This window comes from Thamnophis elegans, chromosome 5, assembly GCF_009769535.1.
Source record: "Thamnophis elegans isolate rThaEle1 chromosome 5, rThaEle1.pri, whole genome shotgun sequence".
Taxonomy (NCBI): domain Eukaryota; kingdom Metazoa; phylum Chordata; class Lepidosauria; order Squamata; family Colubridae; genus Thamnophis; species Thamnophis elegans.
The window spans coordinates 14059929-14072412 of NC_045545.1; positions in this window are offsets into that span (position 1 = coordinate 14059929).

The window sequence follows — 12484 nt, forward strand, 5'->3', positions numbered from 1 at the left end:
GAACGCTCCTGGTCATCTGCATATGCTAATTAACTTTTAGCCTCAAAGCAAGGGCATTGTAATTACCCTTACGTTGCCCTTTAGAAATAATTTGGTATGATATGGTAGTGCAGAATTGCTTTCAATTTGGAAAGATGGTAGGGAGGAGATTACACTCACACCCCTCATTGTTATCCTGGTTTCTTATTACCATTCTATCAATGATTTTATCTGCAAATCAATTTAATCTTCACCAAACACCTGAAAGAGGACCTCAATTTGCAATGAATCTGCACATTTAATGCATATATATTTGAATAGAAATACAATACAGCTTCACTCAAGAGAGAAAGACTAATGATCCAAGGACTGGTGCCTTCTCCATACTCTGCTATCTAGGTACTATTGGCTGTCTGCGTGCAAATGTCAAACCTCCAAGTTTCCTATCTTAGGATGTTTTACCTTGAAGCTTAATCCGGACAACACATTCAAAGAAAGGTCTGTTCTTTGGGGCTCCCTGGTGTTCTCTGAGCTTGGTTGCTTTCTTGCAGATGTTTCATGACCAAACTAGGTAACATCATCAGTGTTTGGCCTTTGCACTGGTTCTGTGCGTGTGGCTTTGTGGGCGCGGCTTTGTGGGCATAGCAGGGGAAGAGGGAAGGATACTGCAAAATCTCCTAGGAAGGAGTCCATTCCTTCCCTGCTCTTGGGGAAGGTTATTGCAAAATCCCCATTCCCTCCCTACTACAGTAACCTGCTATCCAGCTCCATTCTCATGTGCAGGGCAACAAAAGAAGACACATACGATCAGCTGAGACTCAGGAGGCAGAGAATAGATGGAGGTGGGGCCAGCCAGAGTTGGTATTTGCCAGTTCTCTGAACTACTCAAAATTTCCACTAACAGTTCGCCAGAGCCAGTCAGAACCGGCTGAATATCACTTCTGACATACCCTCAATATAATACCCACCAGTGGTGGGATTCAAATAATTTAACAACCGGTCCTCTGCTCTAATGACCAGCTGGGTACACATGGCTTGGTGGTCATGTGACTGGGTGAGTGTCGCCAACTCAAGGTCACTCAGGTCGATGGACGCTTCGCCTTAGCTGTTACAATGTAATAAGGGTTAACCGAAGAGGCAGTTTCTGTAAGCAGGGCAATAAAGATTAGGCTAGAAACAAGATCAGAATGTTTCCTTCCTGCCTTCCTTACAGGATTAGCCCCGTAAAGTAGAAAAAAGATGAAAGGAGATTTCTTCCAACAATCGGTTCTCCGAACTGCTTAGAAAGTTACCAACTGGTTCTCCCGAATAGGTGTGAACTGGCTGAATCCCACCACTGATACCCACCAATTGGGGGTATCAACAGCATCTTTTAAAAACTTAGAAGGGCTCAGGAGTAGAATGCCCAGCCATATAAATTCAAGTCTCTTCTCTCATCCTGTGTCAGGGTAATTTTGCTTTTCTGCATCTTTTTTTTGGTCAACCGAAATCAGTGACCCAATAAATAGGACTGTTGGGGGATCTTTACATTATTAAAAAAAAACTATTCATTGGATTATATTTTAATTGGTTATTTCTGCCTTGAATGATTGTTAGATTTATTTTCTCATTTCGCCAAAGAAAACTTTACTTTTAAGAGGAGAACTCTTTGTGTGTGTGTGTGTGTGTGTGTGTGTGTGTGTGTGTGTGTCTGTGTGTCTGTGGAAGAAGCCATCCCCATCTGCATGGAAAAAAATTAATAATGCAAAGAGGGAGGGAGCCATCAGATTTGAAAATATGTGTTAAGTTAAACTACCAAAGCTGCCTCATATTCAATTTAATTCATCCATGCAATGCACTATGTGTACCTCATTTAGCAATAGCAATAGCAGTTAGACTTATATACCGCTTCATAGGGCTTTCAGCCCTCTCTAAGCGGTTTACAGAGTCAGCATATCGCCCCCATAGTCTGGGTCCTCATTTCACCCACCTCGGAAGGATGGAAGGCTGAGTCAACCCTGAGCCGGTGAGATTTGAACCGCCAAACTGCAGATAACAGTCAGCTGAAGTGGCCTGCAGTACTGCACCCTAACCACTGCGCCACCTCGGCTCAAATTTCTACAAAAGTCTAGATGGCCACTTGATGTTAGCAATGCCCTTCATTGCCCTCTAATAATTGCCCAGTTTTTTGCAGCTCAGGAAAGATATATTTACTACAGGAGAGCAGCTATACTAATTTGTTATTTATTTCAAATATTTGAACGGCCGCTCCTCTTAAAGAACTCCGAGTCACTCACAACAATCTTGTTTTCGCACAACTTACCATCGCCATTAAGTGCGCAAAGCACTCCTGACCTAACGACTGCTGAGCTTGTAATCATAAATTTGGCCTTTGGTTGCTTTTCTGATTTCTCCTCCAAAAGCCTTCTGTTCCTTTGAAATAAATGCATGCACAATATGCTCTGATTCTTAGAAGCAGCAGAAATATTGTACATCAAATTACAGTGTAAATTATATAGCTCTATTTGTCATTGCAGGTGGTGGACGAGACCAACTGCCTTAATTCAGACAGCTCTATAATTAAAATGCAGCGAGATTTTGCTTATTTGCTGCTAAAGGTACAGCAGGCAAAATAATACAGCTGTTTCCCCCCCCGAACATTTGTGTAGGTTTTCCCATTTACCCTATAATTGGATGCAAAAAGGACCTATTGCACTTAGCCAAATGTCATTCAGAGGTAGGCAAATCCCTCCACTTTCCTGCCAAATAACCTTTGTTATTAAAAGACTATGACTGTACAATCAATCCATTCCATATGCCTTTTATTCTCTCAGTGCATTTCAGCACTGTTTCCCTATCCCTGGCCCCTAGGTTTTATTTCGGCGAGCTGGGTTTCATTTCACCAGATTGGGCAATCTCCACTTTTCATTCTATCATAATTGTTTTGTGGATTGTCTCAAATTCTCCAATGTATTTATGACAATCTTAAAATTGACAATGGCCTCTTAATTGCATCGGGCCATGTGAGTCGCAAAATCTTTGCTTGACCGATTTTCTTTCCTTTCACTCAAGTTTGAGCAGCCCTTAAAAAGCAAAGAAAGTGGGTGCAGTGTTGAAAAGCATCCCCATTAAGCCATTTTCTCCTGCTCCCCCCCCTTTCTTCTCCCCCCCCGCTTCATTTGGAAAGCGATCGGAGCCTTTTCTAGTCGGCTGACATGCTACTATTCAACTCACAATTAAAAAAGAATCAGCCAATATGATTTTTTTTCTCTCTCTCTCATTGTGATAGAATGGGAATTGTTGCCTTCAGGCAGGAAGTGGATGTGCCAGCTGGACTAGATATTAGGATTCAAAATTATAATTAGCTCACTTCTATGAAAATATGTTATCCACAAGTATATTACTTTTTGCCAAATCCTGGTCAGTTCCTGAATGAGGCAAATTAAATTTCTATGGCAAAGCAAATGCATTAGATACTGGATATCACACAAATGATTTTTTTGGGGGGGAGGGGAGGGGGTTGAAGAGCTATGAAGAGTGTAGAGTGGCATTGTTACCTACTCTGTTTTAAAGGACATTTCTATATCTGTTAGGGAACTGCAACATGGAATGAATTAATATACAATCCCAGTCAGAGTTGGGTTAGTGGGAGGGGGTGGTGGTGAAATAGATCAGTGGTGGATTGCCAATTTTTCTACTACCGGTTCGGCCGCAGTTGCACATGAAGACAATGCTTCTGCGCATGCACAGAAGTGTCCGGGTGGGTGGGCACAGCCTCCTGCCACTGCTACTGCCAGTTTGTCCGATCCGGGCCAAACCGGGAGCTGCCCACCTCTGAAATAGATTTTTTGGCTTGCTTAAGAGCCGAGGTGGCACACTGGTTAAATGCAGCACTGCAGGCTACTTCAGCTGACTGTAGTTCTGCAGTTCGGCTGTTCAAATCTCACCCGCTCAGGGTTGACTCAGCCTTCCATCCTTCCGAGGTGGGTAAAATGAGGACCCGGATTGTTGTTAGGGGCAATATGCTGACTCTGTAAACCGCTTAGAGAGGGCTGAAAGCCCTATGAAGCGGTATATAAGTCTAACTGCTATTGCTATTGCTATTAACTACTTTAATTTTAGGATCCTTTTCCTTGCAAGGAGAGCTGGGAAGATTTCTTTCTCATCTAAAGTCAAGTGTTTCATTTTAACCTAGGTTATTTGCTTGAGAATCAAAAAAGAAATAAAACTTTTAATCTCGTCTCTCATGGAAGATGAGGGGGAAATAATCTCAGCTGGATGTTGTACAAGTGGTCCTTGATTTACAACTGGTTACTTAGCAACATTTCCAAATTACGATACAACTCTTTATGACCTGGATTTGAAGTTCTGATGCCCTCCCACACATTCAGATGACTGCATTTTGGGCGCTTGGTAACTAGTCCACGTGTACGGCTGTTTGCATGGTCCCATGGTCAAGTGCCTGCAATTTATGAGTTTTTTTTCTAGAATTGGGTATTTACTTTCCATAGTAAAACATCCCATAGCTAACAATGGGTTCCCTTAATGTCTGTGGTGTTTGCTGAATGACCATCACAAAATAACGTTGTAAAAATCGAGCACAGTCCTGTGATGACCCCATTTATGACAGTCATGACTTAAGACTGATATAATGGACTCAATTGGCATCATACGTTGATGACTACTTATATATGCTTGCACTTGTGAGAGTGAACCATGGCTTCCTTTTGGGATGTTTTTAATCCAGAGCTGAGCATTGATTGACACTGCACCTGCAAGCACCTGCCAGATTGGGCAACTGAGTCTATGACATGCCATTTGTAATTTCCCACAATGCTCCTGATGCAGCAGTGTTCTGGGGCACTGGCAGAGGTAGGATTCTACCGATTTGGCCCTGTTCGTGTGAACTGGTAGCTCCAAAGAATAGCTGAGAGCGAACCGGTTCACTTTGACCTTCAGATGATCCCAGCTGCCCGCCCATCGGTTGCTAAACCAGTAAGATTGCACCCCTGGGCGTTGGGGAAATATAGCACAGCTGTCTGCAGGTGTTAGTCCAGTGGTGGGATTCAGCCAATTTGCACCTATTCGGGAGAAACGGTTGGTAACTTTCCAAGTAGTTCAGAGAACCGATTGTTGAAAGAAATCTCCTTTCGTTTTTTCCCACTTTACAGGGCTAATCCTGTAAGGAAGGCAGGAAGGAAACATTCTAGTGTTGTTTCTAGCCTAATCTTTATTGACCTGCTTACAGAAACTGCCTCTCCAGTTAACCCCTATTACATTGTAACAGCTAAGGTCCATCAACCTGAGTGACCTTGAGTTGGCCACGCCCACCCAGTCACATGACCACCGAGCCCCACCTAATGGTCATTAGGGCAGAGAACCGGTTGTTAAATTATTTGAATCCCACTAAACTGTGTTAGTCCTGCCATCAAATAAACCTGGTTTGTGTGTACCAACAGAAAAGGGCTAACAGAAAACATGCTGATGGGAACCCTGTCAAAAGTGACACTGTCCCTGAAAAAAATGACAAGCACTAAGTCTTTATTGTAATGTATCCCAAGCTCTGTGAAGGGACTGAATGCTTTTTATGATGATGAAAGTTGAGTCAGTCCTAGAAGTATGATTTTTCTGAATGAGCAGCCATTAAAAAGAAATAATTTCACATTAATTCTTTGTATTAGTGTGCATTTGGCTGGGAATGATAGCAGAAGGTAAATTTTCTCCTCTCCTCCGTATCATGGTCCCCCAAATCAGCTTTCCACTTAGAATGAACCATCCTCTCTCACCCTCTGAGTTTACTATTTGGAGGCCCCACAACTGCCAGTGGATTAAAAAAAAACACCCCACTGAGGCCTCCAAAAACTGCTACTAAAATGTAATTTTAAATGTGGCAGAAGGGAGAAATGCTTCCATCTGCAATGGTATTGACGACATGTAATTTAAAGTGAACTTAACCCTAAGGGAAATGGATCAAAGTTTGATTTTTGGTCTTGCTTGACCCTTTATTTTTGGCCACTTAAAAGGCAAGTGTGGCCTTTACTGGAGTTCTTCCAGAATCTATTTCTTCATAATCCATTGGCTGAATTACACTAGTTCAGCTTGTCGAAAGTTGACATGACTGACTGCTTCTTGGTATAAAACATCTGTCTCATGGAGTACCATGTGCTGGGGGGGAAAATTAGTCCAGTTTATTTCTGAAGGCTGGTTTAATTAGGCACAATACTCTCTGTTGGTCCTGTCCTACACAAGTTGACACAAATGCATTTTCATCGTGTAGCTAAATAACGATTGCTGTTTTAATTTTGCACAGTACCCCAATCTAGCATTACTATGGGGGATTGTTGGAAATTAAAATGGCTTGTACAAGTATTATATCTTGTGTTGATGAAATGGCTGTGGCTCTGGGTTTTTAAAAAGTACTTAAGGGTGCTGGCCTGACTAAAACTATTGATAACTGCTTATAGGAAAGTGGTCATTGTGTTTCCGTTGAAGACCCTCCTCTGTGACTCTTTTGTAACGGGCACAACCATTTGAAATTTGAATATTTTGGACTGTGTTGTTCCACAGGAACTGTTCCCAGACAGGAATGTCAGGATTAGGGACCGAGTCTGTTCTTTTTATTTCTGCTGTTTTACTTTATTGTGGTATCAGGTGGCATATTGCTTTAATGTAAGCCACTTGGGGTGAAAATGAAAAATGGAGTTTGTTCTCCCAGCAAACAACATCAACCTTTGGAGGAAAAAAAACTTCCACCTGTTGTACTTCCGAACCCGGGGTGGGGTTGTGAAGGAAGGAAATTTTGCTTGACAGATGTCGGGTCTGCGGGTTAGTCCAACCTTGCTCTGATTTTGGGCAAGCATTTTGTATGGGTGTATTTCAAGAGGGACTATCAGCTGTTACATTGGGGACAATGTCATGCCCCAACATATAATCTTTATATACTGTTGTTGCTCTCTACCCCCATCTAGTGGCCGGAGGGACAATTATATACCAATTATATACCAATTATATTGTTTTGAAGCTGACCCAACCCCTTTACCCATCAGCCTGCACTCTCAAAACAAGTGCATGATGGGAAGCCAGACTCCATTTACCTTTAACCTTTGGAGGAGGCAGAAGCACAAAGAAGAATCCATCTTATTCTGTGGCACATCTTTATCCAAGGACAAACACACATCCCACACACAGAGCATCACTGTTGAGATTTAGATTACTTGTATTTATTAATTCTTATGTTCAGCAGTAACTCAATGCCGCATACCATGTATTTGGTTCTCATTATATGTATTCCTATTTTCCCCTGTTTCACCATAACCTGTTTTTTTCAATAAAGCATCTAGATCAACACACATGGTCTGTTTTATTGGAGGATAGAGGGTTTAGTCTGTACACAGACTAATGTGTAGTGAGGACTGAACAGACAGTGTTACTCCAGAACAGTGCTGTCCCAAAATAGCATTACACCTGGAATAGCTCTATTCTATAATAGCATTACATGTGTATTTAAAAGTAGTTTGGGAATGCAGCCGCGCAAGCGATTGTGGGTGCACCTTGGTACACCCACGTTACACCTATCCTCCGCGAACTGCACTGGTTACCGATTGGTCTCCGGATACTCTTCAAGTGCTAGTCGTCACTTATAAAGCCCTTCATGGTATTGGACCTGGGTACTTGAGAGACCGCCTGCTGCCAATTACCTCCCAAAGACCCATTAGATCACACAGATTAGGCCTCCTCACTTAACCTCTTCACTTCAGGAAGAAGGACAAGATTACAAACGTTTTCATTATAAAGGGTATTAAGTAACACTTCTGTGATCAGCTGATACTCCCTAGAGTTCCCCAAGGCCTTTTATAGCTGCTGCAATTTTGGCTACTTCTTGTTTCTTCCTGGGGGAAAAAGATGACTACCCAGCCGCATTACTCAACCGGTTATTAGCACAGAGATCCGATTGTTAAATTATTTGACTCCCACCACTGGACAGATCCCATAATCACCAGCATTGTTGATGAAGCATCATAGACCATGCCCATTCATAGTAAGGTCCTCATCAGAAGAAGAGGGAAAACACCACTTTTCTATTAGAACAACTAAAATATGAATATAAGATCTTCCTCTGATACACTGTTGAATCAGTGAATGCAGTCTTATAAAGACATGACTTTTACGAATTATTAACAATTAGAGGATACAACAATGTGGCACATCTTTTTCTCTCAACAGATTTTTTTAAAAAAAGAATTAAGTAATGAATTCGAAGCAGTTTTTAACATTAGAAAACCTCTGTGTAAATTGGGGATAAAGAATCTCAGGTTTTCTATATGTTGCTGATTTAAAGCTAGCATAGTTTCAACTAAATTGACCAATGATAAGGAACTACAGTCCAATGAAATCTGGAAGTTTCTGTTGCTGAGTAAAATGCTTTAAAAAAAGAGCATAATCTCTCTTTAAGTCTTATTTTATGGTTTACTGATAATCTTATAAAACCCGTATTTGGGGCATACATTTACAGGCAATACACTTATGGGTTGGCACCACTATGAATCTGGTTCTCGGCAACATGTGGACAGTGATCAACCTTTGGGATAAGTGCCCATTACATTTATCTCTTGCATGTTAATAAGTCATTTCCTTGATGCAAGGCTTTTAATTTATGTTGGTTTAATGCTAGTTTTGATTATCTGCTTAATTTCATTGCATCAAGACTATTACAAACATAGCCAGCCAACTTTTGTTAACTCCGCGGATAGCAATGAAAAAGCAGAGATGAATCTGTCACCTCAGTTCAGATTTAGCGATTGGCTAGAAACACACTGCTTAAAACCCAGTATTATTTTACCTTGTGTCAGCATTTAATTCCATTTCCATATAACCTATTTCCCTTCTCAGAATTTAATTTGTTAGAGTTTGGCCCTCAGCAACAACAACTACAAAAAGTAATTGCATCTGTGTTGGGCACTGGTGCCAACACAGCATGTGCCATAAAAGATGCTTCACACACATTTAAAAAATGTTCTCATTACTATAATTCTGCCTGGTAACAGGAATGTGACAGCATTAAAATGTGTGATTTCTCTCCCCCCCCCACCCCTATATGTATATGTGTGCTACAGTTTATCACAGCATGAAACTTTCATAAGGGGTAGACTGGATTCTGAGAGGTTGATTTATAGGTTTTGGAATCTTTTATTTATTTGTTATTTATTTATTTCTATCCCATGTTTATTATTTTTACAAATAACTCAAGACGGCCAACATACCCAACATACCTTCCTCCTACTTCCCCACAACAGCAACCTTGTGAGGTGGGTTGGGCTGAGACAGAGTGATTGGCCCGAGGTCACCTAGCTGGCTTTTATAGTTAAGGGCAGGACTTGAACTCATAGTCTTATAGTTACTAGCCAGTACCATAACTACTGCACCAAATCTTGGTAAAGTTGTTATTTGGATGACAAGTATTATCTGCCTTCCCCAAACTGCTGCCCTTTAAATATGCTTGTTGGATCACAACTGGACTAAACATCAGTAAAACATCAGGTTGGTGAAGGCAATGAATGAATGAATGAATGAATGAATGAATGAATGACGAATGGAATGGCCATTCTGAGGTGGGAATTTTTAAGACGGAAAATTTTGACCTCAGAAAACTTTGCACACGTTTTCAGGAGACGTAACATACACCAGCCTGTGCCATTTTATATCTGAGGTAAGTATAAGAATGTCATAACACCACCCTGAGAATTACATTTCCTTCTTCTTTGGAAGCAAACCTCCCCAACATCCCGACTCTCATGATTTATTTCAATTAGTTGAATGAGAATATTTGCAAAAAAGAAAACAAAACCTGGAAAAAATACTTGTCATATCTTTGATACAAATAATAATTATAAAAATTGTCAGGCGCAAAAGATCAGGACCATTCATGAAGTTTCAGCATAATTTATTCAAACTTATAGACAAGAATCTAGTTAGCTAATTGTCAGCAAAAAATTGGTGCTAGATAAGAGTCAATGGAATTCAAGGACAGTGGACGTGAATTATTTGTGGCAATGTAAGGACTGATGCTATGTTTAAGTCCATCCCCAGCTCTGCCTGCTCTTCCCCTACAAACTTAGAGTAGTGATATTGGTTTTCTAGCCTAGTAACATGGCTGATAGCCAGTGGTGGGTTTCAAACATTGTTCGAACCTACTCTGTGGGTGTGGCCTCCTTTGTGGGAGTGGCTTGCCACCCATGTGACCAGATGGGAGCGGCTTGCCGCCCATGTGACCGGATATGAAGATGCCAACGACACTTGTCAGAACTACCTTAAATTACCTCACACACAGCCCTGGCATGCATAAGAATATGATGTAAACTTGTTTTTTAAAAGGCATCTTTGGTTTACTTTAAAACAACTTCAACACACGCAATGTTCTGATTGCACCACAAATGCAGTAGTCATCCTTACCTTCCACAGAGGCACTGAGTTTTATAAATGTGAGCATGATAGTGTAGAATAATCATATCCAAGACCAGTGGTGGGTTTCAAAAAATTTTGGAACCTCTTCTGTAGGTGTGGCCTGCTTTCCGGGTCCACTGGTGGAACCTCTTCTAACCGGTTCGGTAGATTTGACAAACTGGTTCTACCGAATAGGTGCGAACTGGTAGGAATCCACCTCTGCTGATAGCTCTTGAAAATCTTGAAGATCACACCTTAGAGCAGTAGTGAGATCCTGCCGTTTTAACAACTGGTTTAGTGATTGCGTACTTTGCATGCTCCGTGCACATGTGCAGTTTTAAGAAAACTTACCTTCCTCATTACTTCTGGGGAGTAACACAGTTGAGGTTGGCAATCCCAGCCCTGCCTTAGACAAGGTGGACTTTTCTGAGGTTTTAGCACCAGAACAAATGTGGCTTATGGTTCTGAGGCCAGCCAAAACCCCCGATTCTGACATTTTTTTTTAAAAAAAAATCAAATGCTTCCCCTTGACTCCTCTGCCTTCCATTGCATTCATCCATTTAAAATGTCAGATAAGGCTAATCCTCATATTACTTTATTACAGATAGCCACATGGCTGCCTTTACTTATACCAGATGTTCTTTGTCTGGCTAATCTGGATGAAATTGTGTTATTTAAACAAAACCTATTCATTTGTTAGGGTAACAAATATATACAGATTTCTTAAAAAAAAACTTGCAATAGTTAACAGAACAGCACAATCTATTTACAACAGTTCTGTCGCTTTGTAGACCCTTGTCATAAATAGATTTAGATGAACTAGTTTAGTTTAGTTTAGTTTTATTGATTTTGTATGCTGCCTACTCCCGAAGGACTCCGGGCGGCTTACAATAAAACAAGGGAGAGGGATAATACACAAAACAACATATTAAAATATACAACAGTCACAATTTCCGAGGGGCTGGATATTTCGAGAGCCCCACGGCCTGCTGGAGCAGCCAGGACTTAACGGCTTTGCGGAAGGCCGGGAGGGTAGTAAGGGTCCAGATCTCCACGGGGAGATTGTTCCAGAGGGCTGGAGCTGTGACAGAGAAGGCTCTCCCCCGGGGAGTCGCCAGCCGACATTGGCTGGCAGATGGAATCCAGAGGAGACCTAACCTGTGTGATCTAATCGGTCTATGGGAGGTGATCGGCAGGAGGCGGTCTCTCAGGTACTCAGGTCCAATGCCATGTAAGGCTTTATAGGTAACAACCAGCGCCTTGAAGCAGATCCGGAGACTAATGGGTAACCAGTGCAGCTCGTGGAGGATAGGTGTGACGTGGGTGTACCTGGGTGCACCCACGATCGCTCGCGCGGCTGCGTTCTGGACCAGCTGGAGTCTTCGAACACTCTTCAAGGGCAGCCCCATGTAGAGCGCGTTACAGTAATCCAGTCTACGGAATACCTGTTGTGAACCTAAACATATAGGAGCCTGGACACATGTTATTTGCCTCAAACTAGGTGGAAAAATTATTTTGCAGCAGATATTTTCATTTGTAATTCACTACAGAGGATCCTGAGCCAGATGTTTGATGCCTGTTCAGTATATTCATGGGCTTAGTTTTATCTGGACGTCTTCAGGCAAAGTACCTAAAATTAATGGGCAAAGAACTCTCACAAATGTTGGTGGTATTTGTAGTATGAGGACAAATTGTAATACCCTGGGACTTGGTGTATTTCATCAAGGCAAAGTAATCAGTCAGAGAACTTTGGGCAGTAGTTCAAATACATTTTAATTTCACAGTTAACCTGCATGTCTGCATTAGGCCATCTGGGTGGTATTTGACTTTAAATTATGCACATGTTTATAGATTGAAAGGAATATAAACCCTCTCTTGGCTGAATTAATATAAAAGCTGGATCTTCTGCTGCTATAGGCAGGCTAACCTTTCCTTGGCTGGGCCCCAATGGCAGTAGCTTGGCAGCCTTGGAGTGGGTTTTCTGCATAGACTGTCCTAGCATATAGATGTAGACTTCAGGCTGACCTGAGAAATGCGCGCACAACAAAAGCGCGCTGACAAAACCGCAGCAAGAAAACCGCAACAT